Here is a 12,420-nt window from a genome sequence, read left to right on the forward strand (position 1 = left end):
CAACTGTTTAAAAAGATTGAAATTTTTGTGCAAAACTGTGTAGTCACAGTGCAGACTAGAATAATCAGAAATAGTCTTCAAAGAGATCTTTTGAATATAATGTTATTTTACAGCTAAACTTATTTTGTGAGAAAATAAGAATTATAAGCCAAATTAGTGAGTTTTGTGTTTTTGTTTATATCTAGTTCTCTGTGTGTGTCTTATTTTGTTCAGTATATATTTTCATACCTCCGGATGGTAATATCAAATTAACAAATGAAAATTCTAACAACAGCTCTATTCGAATTGTTAAAAAATTAAACAAGCACTTATATATATAAATTGACTACTCCTGGAGCCCAAATTAGAAAAGGCAAACAGAATTAAAAAAAGAAAAAAGTCATAAAAAATCTGAAGCTTTTTAAAAGACAAAAACTTAAAAACTAAAAGGTTCTGCCACAGACAGTATGTGTGTCCTCTACAATCTTTCTATTGCTCTTTAGACAGAGGATAGTTAAACAATTTGACAAATAAGTTTTCTTAGGCAGGTAATAGGAAATTAGAGTGACATACATGCAAAATTTGGAGAGGTGACCATAAGTAATAGGTGAAAAGATTATACAAATATCTCCTAGGGAAAAGACTAACCTACCAAAATAAGGTTGTCAAATGAGAGTGAAGATTGAAAAAGGGATGCATATGTTGGTGAACAATAAAAAAGAAAGCTAAAAATAGAAAGTTCCACTTTTACTAAATATAAAATATATTACTGAGTCTCCCACATTCGTGAAACCCTAAAACAAAGTCATTAAGTAACACTAAGACTTAGTACTTGACATAGTTTTTAGATAAAATAATAACAAACAAAACAGATGTAATTATGTCAGTTCCAAACAGATAAAGAAATGAAAGCATCAGAAGCAAAGCACATGGCAAATAAGACTATCTAGTCATGTCAGGTCATTAAATAGGTAAAAATAAAATACTCACATGAGAAAGGCTATGTAAATGAGTCAAAACAGCCTAACATATGGAACACAGAAAAGAGTCCTGCACCATAAAATGTCATGACTTGAGAAAGTCATCACAGCATTTCTAAAGCTGGAATAATTACGTCTCAGTGGAATCCTCAGTGGTAGAGGGCCTTAATAAATCCAATGCTTTCAGAGTGAAGGAACACTATCTTAAGAAAAAAGAGTTTTCTTACTTTTAAAAAGGGAAAATTTTAATTTATTAACAAAGTTATTTTAATGTTAGCTGAAAAATGGCTTACCTTCCTTCCCCTAGAACATAAGAAGCTGACAAAATCACATGGTATTTCCAGAAGATATTGCTTGAATCTGAGTTACTAAAATCATCAACTGTTCAAAAAAAGAGAAAAGAAGGTGAAATAGTTAATTATCTAGAAAAACATGTTTTCTTTGTTATTACCTTGAAATATATCTCCTGTAAAACCAAAGTGAGGAGGAAAATGGCTTAGTCTCATAGGCCATTCAAATGAGATACACGTCCATGTTTCAACTCTCAAGGAATATCTCTTTGAAGCAAGAACTGGACAAATAATTAAAACTACTTAACTAATTGCTGATCACTAAATGTGAATAGATTTTTTTAATTAAAAAAAGAGTTTTATTTTTATCACCCTACTTTAATTTTTTTCCGTGAAAAATGACATGAGAGTTCAGCTAATACAAAAAAGTCCCACAACAAAAATAAAATAAAAGGGCAATGTGGGGAGCAGAGGAGGATGTATATTCAAACAGCTTCAAGGACAGAAAGCCACGTTCCAAACCAGAAACATATTTACAGTTCCTCATTTAGAATTCAACTCTGTTCAACTACAGCAATCAGCCAAGACTGGTAGATTAAAATAACAATAATTTTGACAGATTATCTTCTATTAATGTTCAAATATGGACCTCTATGTACACATTCAAGGTCTCCAAGTACCAATCAAAATGCTTTGTTTAGGATCCTACAATCGAGCTCTTCCCCCGGTTCATAGGAATTCCCTGAATCCTGAACTTTCATTTTAACTCTCTCACCCTAGCTGGTTAGGAAACCAATTCTCTATCCACAACCTAAATTTAAAATGTAAGGGTAACATTCTTATAAGCATCAACAGACAAAAGTAAAGTATCTACAATCTTTGAAAATTTAGGTCTATAAAGACAAAAGGAAAGATGGGGGTGGGGTAGGGAAGAGGATCTTGAAGGATGGCAACTAAATAAAAGATGAACTTTTATTCATGTTATCAGGTATGCCTTGGTAAATGTTAAGAGCAATTCACTTCATAAATCTGGGCTCTGTTCAAAGTTCCATTAAGAAAGGCTACTACTTATTTGGCTCAAGGTAATAGTTGAATGACAAGTTTAAGTACATCAAAGTGTCAAAAATGGGAAATGCAATCAGTATGAAATTCAAGCCAAACACACTTATTAATCAAGAGCAAGAATGGCTTTAATGAAGGCAAGATATCCGATGCATGAGTTTGTTAATTGTTTTACTTATTATCTTATCCCTCATTAGTCAGTTTCCTTTACTGAACAATTACTGAAAAGCTTCAGATGTTCCAGAAAAACTACAAATGATAGGCATGCCTCTTCATCCAAGGCAGCATTAAATTGTGGGAAAAAACTCAACCTATTCAGAGGTGTTAAGCCTCTGGTCCCATCTTGAAAGAAATGGCTATAAATACCTCCTTAAGATTGCTCAAAATTTGTCTGGGAAGTTAAGACAGGCTTGCAAGAAACTCTTACTTTACCATCACTTAGCACACAGCCACCCAAACCCAGGTCTGACAGCCAAAGACCAGTGGTTCTTAAAGGAGGGAAAGGAGGAAAAAGGTGTGGTCTAGGGTCCAGCAGCTTCAGCCTCCCCTTGGGAGCTTTTTAGAAATGAAGAATCACAGAATTACCCAAGGATATACCAGATTAGAATCTGCATTTTAACAAAATTCCCCAAGTGATTCATATACACATTAAAGTTTGAGAAGCTCTGGGAAAGGGAGATATTAGAATGAGAGGAGGTATAATCTGTTCACAGAAGACTGGTTCTCACTGAGGCCAACAGGCAGCCAATATTTAACCTCTTACTTACAGGATCACTACTCCTGCATTAATTTTGGGCTCTTGAAAAATAAAAACCCTTCTAGTGCCAAAGTAATGAATATCTAATGACTAAATTTCAGGTTCCATAAAAGGCTAAGACAGAACTATTTTAGAATAACTGATCCTGCCATGCCCCCAAATCATAGTAACCGGGCAAATTTTTTAAAAAATTAACAACTTCTTTCTTTCAGGTCCCAGTTGCTAGGAAAGAGACCAAAGGCCTATGATCATATAACCAGAAGAGAAGACTATATATGCCGGTTATTAAGGTATTGGTCCTCAGCCCCAAATCTACCCTTTAATATTCAGCTTTGTAAGGCTGGGATAGAATTCTGCAAACTACTTTTCTCTTTTGCCAGCTGGCTTCCTGTTACTGTCAAAACGAGCACTAGAGGGGAAAAAATGTTTTTCCTGTCAGCATTGCCCTAGTACAGGCCCACCATTCAAGCCATAACAGTTGGTGACAGCCACCAGCTTTTTCTAACACTCACAGAAATACCCCTCCAAGGTACCAACAGCAGGCAGGCAGTAACCCCTCATCAGAAGTTTGAGCCCCAACTCTCTGGGACCCCTCCTCCAAGCACTTCTTTGTTCCCCCAATTACAGATATTGCTTCCTGTAATTACTATGTTACCACAGAATTCCCCTGTTGCTTTTTCAGTCATCCAACACCTATATAACCCATTGCTATGTTAAATTAACATAACATGCGCTGTTTTGCTGCCAGGATCCTAACTTCCACCATAGATCATGGCTAGATGGAATAAAATTCCACATAATCTTGATTACCTTGGAAAACTGGTTTCCAAAAACATGAGAAATTATTTATTGCATATCTCCAAAAATAGGTGCAAGATGGGTATATATGGATTATGGATATATGAAGTAGAGTTGAGAAAGATATATGAAGAAACAACATAAGAAAGCAATAAACACCATTAGAAAATCTACTATAGCCCTCCAAAAAACATAAAAGGCCAACAAAAAATGTAAATTTTCTGCTTTAAATAATAAAAAAAATCACAGAATTTTAGAACAGGATGGAATTTTATTCTTTTGTGTCTGCCACTGTTCAGTTTTGTTAAAGCAGTTTGACATGTAGTTTGGGCTACCATACTGTAAAAGGAAGCTCAGAGTCCACAGAATATCAAAAAGGTGGTAAGATAAAAGGGTGACCAAAGGAATGGGAAATAGGATCTAAGGAGTCTAACTTTTTAGTCCAGTCTAGTGAAAAGAAAAATTTCAGGCCAATGTATTAGCTGCCTTCCAGTTTAAGAGTTCTGACCAACTGTGCTTCATCATCTCTTCAGAGGAAACTGAGCTTAAAATTGTTTAAGACAGGGAAGCGGACTTGGCCCTGTGGTTAGGGCGTCCGTCTACCACATGGGAGGTCCATGGTTCAAACCCTGGGCCTCCTTGACCCGTGTGGAGCTGGCCCACGCACAGTGCTGATGGGTGCAAGGAGTGCCGTGCCAAGCAGGGGTGTCCCCCGAGTAGGGGAGCCCCACACGCAAGGAGTACACCCAGTAAGGAGAGCCGCCCAGCGCAAAAGAAATTTCAGCCTGCCCAGGAATGGTGCTGCACACACACAGAGCTGACACAACAAGATTATGCAACAGAAAGAAACAGATTCCTGTACCGCTGACAACAACAGAAGCAGACAAAGAAGAATATGCAGCAAATAAACACAGAGAACAAACTACAAACTGGGGGGGGGGGGGTGAAAATTTTTTTTAAAAAACGTGAAAAAAAATTGTTTAAGACGAAGTAAATGAAGACATTAAATAGAGCTACTCTGCTTACGGACTCCCCTTTATATCATTAATATGGGGCCTCTTAATGCTGTTGCACATGTGAATGACATGGGATACTTTTACCAAGAATAAATTAGTAGTAATGATGGCCAAACCCCAATGCTAGAGATCTGATTTTAACTGGTCTGAGATAGGCATAACGAAAAAAGCAAAAAGGCACCCCAAATTTCATAATGTACCAGGAGAAAAAATAGAGAACCACTAAATGGAACATTCCATAGCTTTTCTACTCAAGATATAATCTAAAAACTAGCTACATTCAGATTACCTGTGGAGTTTGTTAGAAAGGCAGCTTCTCAGACCTTAACCCAGAGATACATAACATCATTCTAGAACTACACCAGAATCTGCACGTTAACAAGATCTGTGAATGATTCCTATTAACTTGAACATTTGAGAACCACTTGAGAAAGTTGTATGAGTGCATGCATGCTGTCCAACTTCAGCCTAAAAATAACTAAGTTGAATTTTTCTGAAATTTTAAATATAAAATATTTTTACTTTGGAAGTCTGTAAGAATTTAACAAGAATACTATTTTAGTGGATGACTAATAACTAACATTTATTACATAGATATAATTTGCAGTCATTGTTCCTTACTGTCTATAAACTCACTTAACCCTAAACACATGCCTAGAAAATATATATATATATTTTATGACATACCAGGATTGAACCCAGGACCTCATACCTGGGAAGCAGGCACTCAAACCACTGAGCTACATCTGCTCCTATAAAAAATTTTATAATCCCTGAAAACTGAGGCAAGAAAATTATTAAATAAATAACTTTGTTAGTAAGTGGTAAAGCTGAGATTTGAACCCAGGTTGTCTAAAGGAAGAACGATACTCAGCCATAAAAGAGTACTATGTTTTATCAACACTACCACAGGACATTTCTTAGATCATTTGGGAAAAAACAGAATTATTTAAATGAAAATGCTATAAGAACAAAGGAAAAATAGTATGATTTCCTTTGGTTTAACATTTTTTTCAAAAGAGTGTCCTAATAATGATATAATTACATCATTCTTGCCATGGATCTGGGTTCACACTTAAAACACAAAGGAACATGACAGAGAGAACAATAACTAAGAAGGTTACTTTTAACTGCCATGTTGTAAATGTTGTGATGGTTAATTTCATTAGACTTCCCAGCCTAATGGCTCAACTTGGCTAGGTTAAGGGGTCCAGTTGTTGATTCAAGCAAGATTGCATCTATGGGTAATTGTATCTACAATCAACAAAGGAGAATGCCTTCAGCAATGACAGGAATCTCCTCATCCAATCAGGTGGAGGCCTTAAAGTGAGAACTGAGGATTTCAACAGTCAGAAGGAAGAATTTCTCTCTCTACTTCAGCCTAACGGCATCTCCTGGGGAATTCAGCAGCAGCAGCAGCATTTCCAACTTGAGGCCTCCCCTACAGAATTCAGACTTCCAATCCCCACGGTCATGCAAGACAATTCCTATAATAAATCACTGTGTGTGCATGTGTGTATATATGTCAGTTCTGTTTCTCTGGAGAACTCTGGTTAATAAAGGGTGAATGACAAGCATACCAAAACCAGACATGAGACTTTCCTACAGAAAAAAATATTTTGGCAATAACCACTATGGTATCTACACTTGGGAAATATATTGAAACTCCATGTTAAGAGACGCGTTCTCCACAATGCCTCCTTAATTCAGTACTACTTTCACCACCACCACCACTCTCAGGAAAAAAATAAAACATATAAGGCTATTATTTTTCATTGTGAAAGAGGCACATCATAAATTTAGTCTGATTTTTCTCTTCTGTTCCCTACTGTTCCCCACTTCTAAAAAAGTCCACTCTCTTTCCATATGTCATTACAGAAGCAAAAGTTCCAGTTTCAAGAAAACCCAAATGTTGCTTCTAAAAATGCTGAGGAAAATTTTTAAAGGAGTGTTCAGACAGAGGCTGTCAGTAAAAGACCTACTAAAAATTTTAATAATTCATGTGAATTCTAAACATCATAATTTCTATCAAAAATAGCCAAAGTTCCCAAAGATAAGTGACATCACTGTACTGGCAAACAGGTTGAATTTAAAATATGCAAAATTATATCCTCTGAATATTTTTAAACAGAACAACAATTACTGAGATATTTTAGCTTCACTCAGTTCTAGCATGCATTTTTTTTTAAAAAATGCAATATCTGTATCATTAACAGAGACAAAGGTCTGTGGCCCTAGTATCTGAGAATGGTCAAAATTACAGCTATTTAAAAGAGAGTTGCTTAATCCATAAGCATTATTAAAGTAGATGATGGAACAAGAAAGATATGAGGCCTAAAGATACCAAAGCAAAGACTTAATGACATGTAGTCTTCCAAATACCTAAGTTTAAAATTAAGACTTAAAGCAATTCATTGGCTCCTTTGGGTCAGATTTTACCTGAAGAACCTAAAGGAGCTAAGGTCCACGTGAAGCACTATATACATGCAACTTGATTTCCTTAAGAGTAGAGTAACTGGGAAACGGACTTTGGCCCAGTGGTTAGGGCGTCCGTCTACCATATGGGAGGTCCGTGGTTCAAACCCCGGGCCTCCTTGACCCGTGTGGAGCTGGCCATGCGCAGTGCTGATGCGCGCAAGGAGTGCCGTGCCGCGCAAGGGTGTCCCCCGCGTGGGGGAGCCCCTACGCGCAAGGAGTGCGCCCGTGAGGAAAGCCGCCCAGCGTGAAAAGAAAGAGCAGCCTGCCCAGGAATGGCGCCACCCACACTTCCCGTGCCGCTGACGACAACAGAAGCGGACAAAGAAACAAAAAAGCAGACAAAGAAACAAGACGCAGCAAATAGACACCAAGAACAGACAACCAGGGGAGGGGGGGAAATTAAATAAATAAATAAATCTTTAAAAAAAAAAAAAAAAAGAGTAGAGTAACACCCTAAAAGAAGTCAATACAGATAAAACCCAAAAGAACAGTATTCTTAGGAGTCAAGGCAACAGTTAAAAAAACAGAGCCTGAGTATTCCAGATATGATTCTTTCATTAACTTATATGACTAATAAAATGACCCATACCAAAACTCCTTGAAAATTTCCATCAGTTTTTAATTATTCATATTAGTTATGTAAATTATATAGTCATTTTTTTCCTTCTAGTTAGCACCAGGAAACCACACCTTCCCCCTCTCCACAAAGCTTCATAATAGCATGTTTTCAATCTACCTTCCTTTCCCACATATTAATACAGACATTATTTGACTAATAAAGTGAAATACTTATGAAAAATCAAAAATACATATCAAGTAGGTGATATTAACTAAATATTAGTTGCATAAAAAATATCACATTCAGGAAGCAGATGTGGCTCAAGCAACTGAGCACTTGCTTCCCACATGGGAGGTCCTGGGTTTGGTTCCCAGTGCCTCCTAAAAACAAAAAACAAACAACGAGCAAAACAAATGAAAAAAAACAAAACAAAACTCAGAGGAATCATTGTGGCTCAGTGGCTAAGCACTGGCTTCCCACATACAAGGTCTGGGTTCAATCCCTGGCCCTGGTACTTCATAAAAAATTTTTTTTAATTTTAAAAATCACATCTCCTACCTTCAAAATATAGAAAAATCATATTTATCATTCACCATGTGTAAAAATCATATTTATTATTCACCATATGTAAAAATCTAAATGGAGAAAATTCACTACCTCCATCACCAATAAAACAGAAAGATTATTACACCAAATAAAAATAATTATTTAAACAACACTAGAACCATTTTTTTAATCATCAGGGAGAATAAATTAAAAAGATGATTCTCAAACATCATAGTGCATCAGATTTATCTATTAAGCTTACAGAACTGCACAGTCTGGGTCCCATAGCCAGAAATTCTTATTTATAGATTCATAGTTTCTGATGATTATCCCAAAACACTGTATTTTAATAAATTTTCAAGGTGATTACCAGGTAGATTATCCTGGAACCACTCTTTAATAAATACCTCACCTTCAAACCACTATCAACTTCCCAAGAAGTACTTTAGGTCTGATCATTATATTCACTCCTATTTCACATCTTAGCCTCAACTTTTTTATTAAGTTCCATTAGGTAATCCATGTAATAATAACTTCTTGACAAGGGTCAGTGTAAATGTTACCCTTTCAGCAGAAAAGACAGGTTAACAGACTGTTTGAAGAATCTAGTCTGAAGTCACTCAGTGTAAGCTGTTTAACTCAAAGACTTCCCAGTCTAATGGCTCTCCACATCTGAGAACTATGAGAACCTAAGAAGCCACAGGAGGCCAAATATAACTAAGAAACTTCTATATTTCATCCACAGAAAACATGAACATAATAAATACGAAATTCAAACTTCTCTACTTAATATGATGTCCTCAAACAAATTTAGTAAAAAACAGATGTTCCTAATCTTTGAGAATGAAGCATTTCTTTTTGAAACACTAACTTTTCTCAAAATACCTGTTTTTCCCCTCATCTCAAAGTTCTCCCAAGTGGCTGCTTTATTTCTTCACTAAGAAATATTTCTAGTTTATCTGTTCTCATCACCCATCCCCAAAATGGTAAACATTGCTTTCTACAAACCATTTCTTACTCCGAGCTGAACCAAGACTACATTCACAAGGAAAATACAATTACTTGAGGTAAAAAAATATTATATGTACATATTGGCAATATAAGGATACCATTAATACAATAGAGTATATTTTGTACTTTAATCTGGTATCTTTCAACAAGTATAGCTGTTATATGGTTTTACAAATACCATAATTTTACAAGATTTTTAAATTTTAAGTGCATTAAAGTTAAGCTCTCAGTCAGTTCAAATATGTTGCAAAGATACAGAACAATATACAAATATACCTCAAACAGGAAAAACACACCTCCCATTTGTTCACTCTCTTCTTAAAGGACATGAAATCTTTACTACTTATCCTTTCTAATCCAAAGGTTCAGATTCACTGGAGTGCTACTGCCCAAGGAATTGCCTTTCTGCCGGTTATCTGTTCATTAAACAAGAAATATTAGGAATCTCCATTATCTAAATTTTTATTAAGAATAGATATTACAGGTTTGTAATTAGCAACAAAGTCTTGTTTTGTTGTTTTCTTAATGTTTTTATTTAATGTTTTGTTTTTTAACAAAAAAAAAAACAATTTTAGAAATTTCTACCTGAAGATTGTAAACTTATATTGAATCCTACCAAAAGAAAAAGAAAAAAGAAAGAAAAGCAAAACAAAACAAATTAGCAAGCTTCTGAAGGGTTCCAGACAGAGGCGCAGAGTTCCTGAATCAACAATAACAACCACCAAAAATACGTGTTTCCAGAGTAAGAACTGTGTGCGAGTTCTGTCTTACGTGATAACAGAAATTCTCTAGTCTCCAAGAACGTCTTCTAACCATGTAACACCCACAGAACCTCAAACAAAAGAAAGTCTACGCATTCAGTAAATCATATCCCCACCCCATCTTCTTACTAAGTATAAAAAATTTTCCCCTGAGCAGAATCTCCAAACACAATTGAATTGTGATCTCTTTCAGTCCCAGATTCCCCTTCATTTCATGCTTGCTACACACAAAGGGAGAGGTGAGTAAGCCATCTACTATAATTCAATCAGAAATATTTTATGAACATAGCAATAGCAATCTCTTATCTTTAATGGTCTAGAAATGCACAGTCCAGGAATAGTCAGTAACCAAATATGACTACTGAGCTCATGAAATGTGGCTAGTCTGGACTTAAATGTGTGGTAATACCCACCAGTTTCGAAGACTTAGTACAAAGAAAAGAATGTAACATATCTAGATATTTTTTATATTAGTTGTTGAAATGATAATATTCTGAATATATTAGATTAAATAAAATATATTATTAAAACTAATTTCACCTGTTTCTTTTTACCTTTTAAATGTGGTTACTAGAAAATTTTAAAATATATGTGTGGTTCACGTTACATTTCTATTGGACAGCACTGGTCTATAAACCAGTGATCATAAGCTCTTATAAAACTGTTCCTATAATAAGCTTTCATGCTTATATATAGCATCATAAAATCTGGTCATTACCATAGACTATCCAAAACCTCTTTTTTCCTCCTGATTTACAAAGTAGATTACATTCACTTATCTGCTTCCAAGTTCCCTTCTTCCTGACACCTTCATTTAACCTTAAAATGTTGAATAAATTTCATAGTATTTCACTTCCTCCATCTCCCTTCTGGCCCAAGTTACTGGCCTTGAAATATTCATCTTTTTTAGCTGTAATGTCTATCACATTTGGAAAAGGGAGGGAGAGAATTTTTCCCACATCCACTTCCAAGTTATCTCTAAAAGACAATTTGTGGCAGTGTTAAGAGTTTGTGTCTAGAATCAAATAGCCACAGCATGAACCTTACCTCTAACTGAGCAAACTAACTTTAGCAGAGGGCAAATACTATTAAATTTAATAGGAAATTAGCATAATTAATATATACCATTGTGGAGCACTTTAGTTTTTAAAACTTTTACGTTATTTCATTTGACTGTCCCAACAATCCTATAATTAGGTATATCAAGGGCATAGTCTCATTTTTTGCTAAGTAACTGAAGCTTAGAAATCCCAAGTAAGTAACTTAAAATTTATTTAGTTTTATGTGTCTTAATAAGCGAATTTTTAGTCCTAAACTATACTGGTTACAGGCAGCAAAGCCAGATTGCACTGCACTGCATTATACTACACCACAGAGCCTCTCTTGGAGGAAGAGAGATCAGTAGGGGAAGGAAGAAGAGAAGATGGTGACTAAGACAAGTTTTTGTTTCTAATGTAACAAAAATCTATGGTCATTTCTGTATAAAATTAACTTTCTTTTATTAGTTAATTTTTATTATTTTATTATTTTTCCTATTTTATTAGTTACTTTATTACTTAAGTCTGAGTGTCTTATTTTTCTTCCTAAAAGTTTCTATTAAGTTTCCTCACACAATTGGATGTACTATAAATATCAAAATTATATTCCATCTCTAATTTTACCTGATAGCTTCATTCATACCTATAAACCAATCCATGTTTTACAATGTAATTTTGTAAATAGTTTCTTTACTGTGTCTTAATGAATGAGTCTTATTCACCTATACTCCCTGAAATGGTTTTTTGTTCAATTTAACCCTAAAAGTACACCTACGTTCTAAGCCTACATTCTGCCAAAATTCCTACTAGATTCATGTGAAAAAAGCACCAACAACTTCTCTATAAAAGAACTTTCAATGAACAATCAATCAATGTTAGCTGCTAACCAAGATTATAAAAGCAAAGTAACATGTCACCTATTATCACTCATTGGTTCATATTTAGAATGGCCTATAGATCTATTTAATCAATGATTTAAGGTAAATCACTCCATTTTGCTGAATCTCAGTTTCTTCACATGTAATAGTAAGAAAGTTCGTTTATATCTTTGGACTTTCTTTGAAATCTAAATAGTTATTGAGTTTGGCTTATTTATAAATTTAAATCTAAGTTTATTTCCCTCTGATAGCTAATTTATAATTTTAA

General features: G+C 35.0%; 1 protein-coding gene across 7 annotated transcripts in view; it reads right to left on the bottom strand.

The window, feature by feature from the left end:
* The window catches only part of FUT8 (fucosyltransferase 8), a 334,871-nt gene that overhangs the window by 222,066 nt on the left and 100,385 nt on the right, over positions 1-12,420 (bottom strand). For 4 of the 7 annotated variants that reach the window (XM_058293266.1, XM_071213869.1, XM_058293263.1 and 1 more), the window contains one exon: positions 1,253-1,340. The exons of the other annotated variants lie outside the window; for them this stretch is intronic. The gene's annotated coding sequence lies outside the window, so the exon portion shown is untranslated. The remainder of the gene's footprint in view (positions 1-1,252; positions 1,341-12,420) is intronic. 7 annotated transcript variants of the gene reach the window in all.

Source organism: Dasypus novemcinctus, chromosome 3, assembly GCF_030445035.2.
Source record: "Dasypus novemcinctus isolate mDasNov1 chromosome 3, mDasNov1.1.hap2, whole genome shotgun sequence".
NCBI classification, from domain to species: Eukaryota; Metazoa; Chordata; class Mammalia; order Cingulata; family Dasypodidae; genus Dasypus; species Dasypus novemcinctus.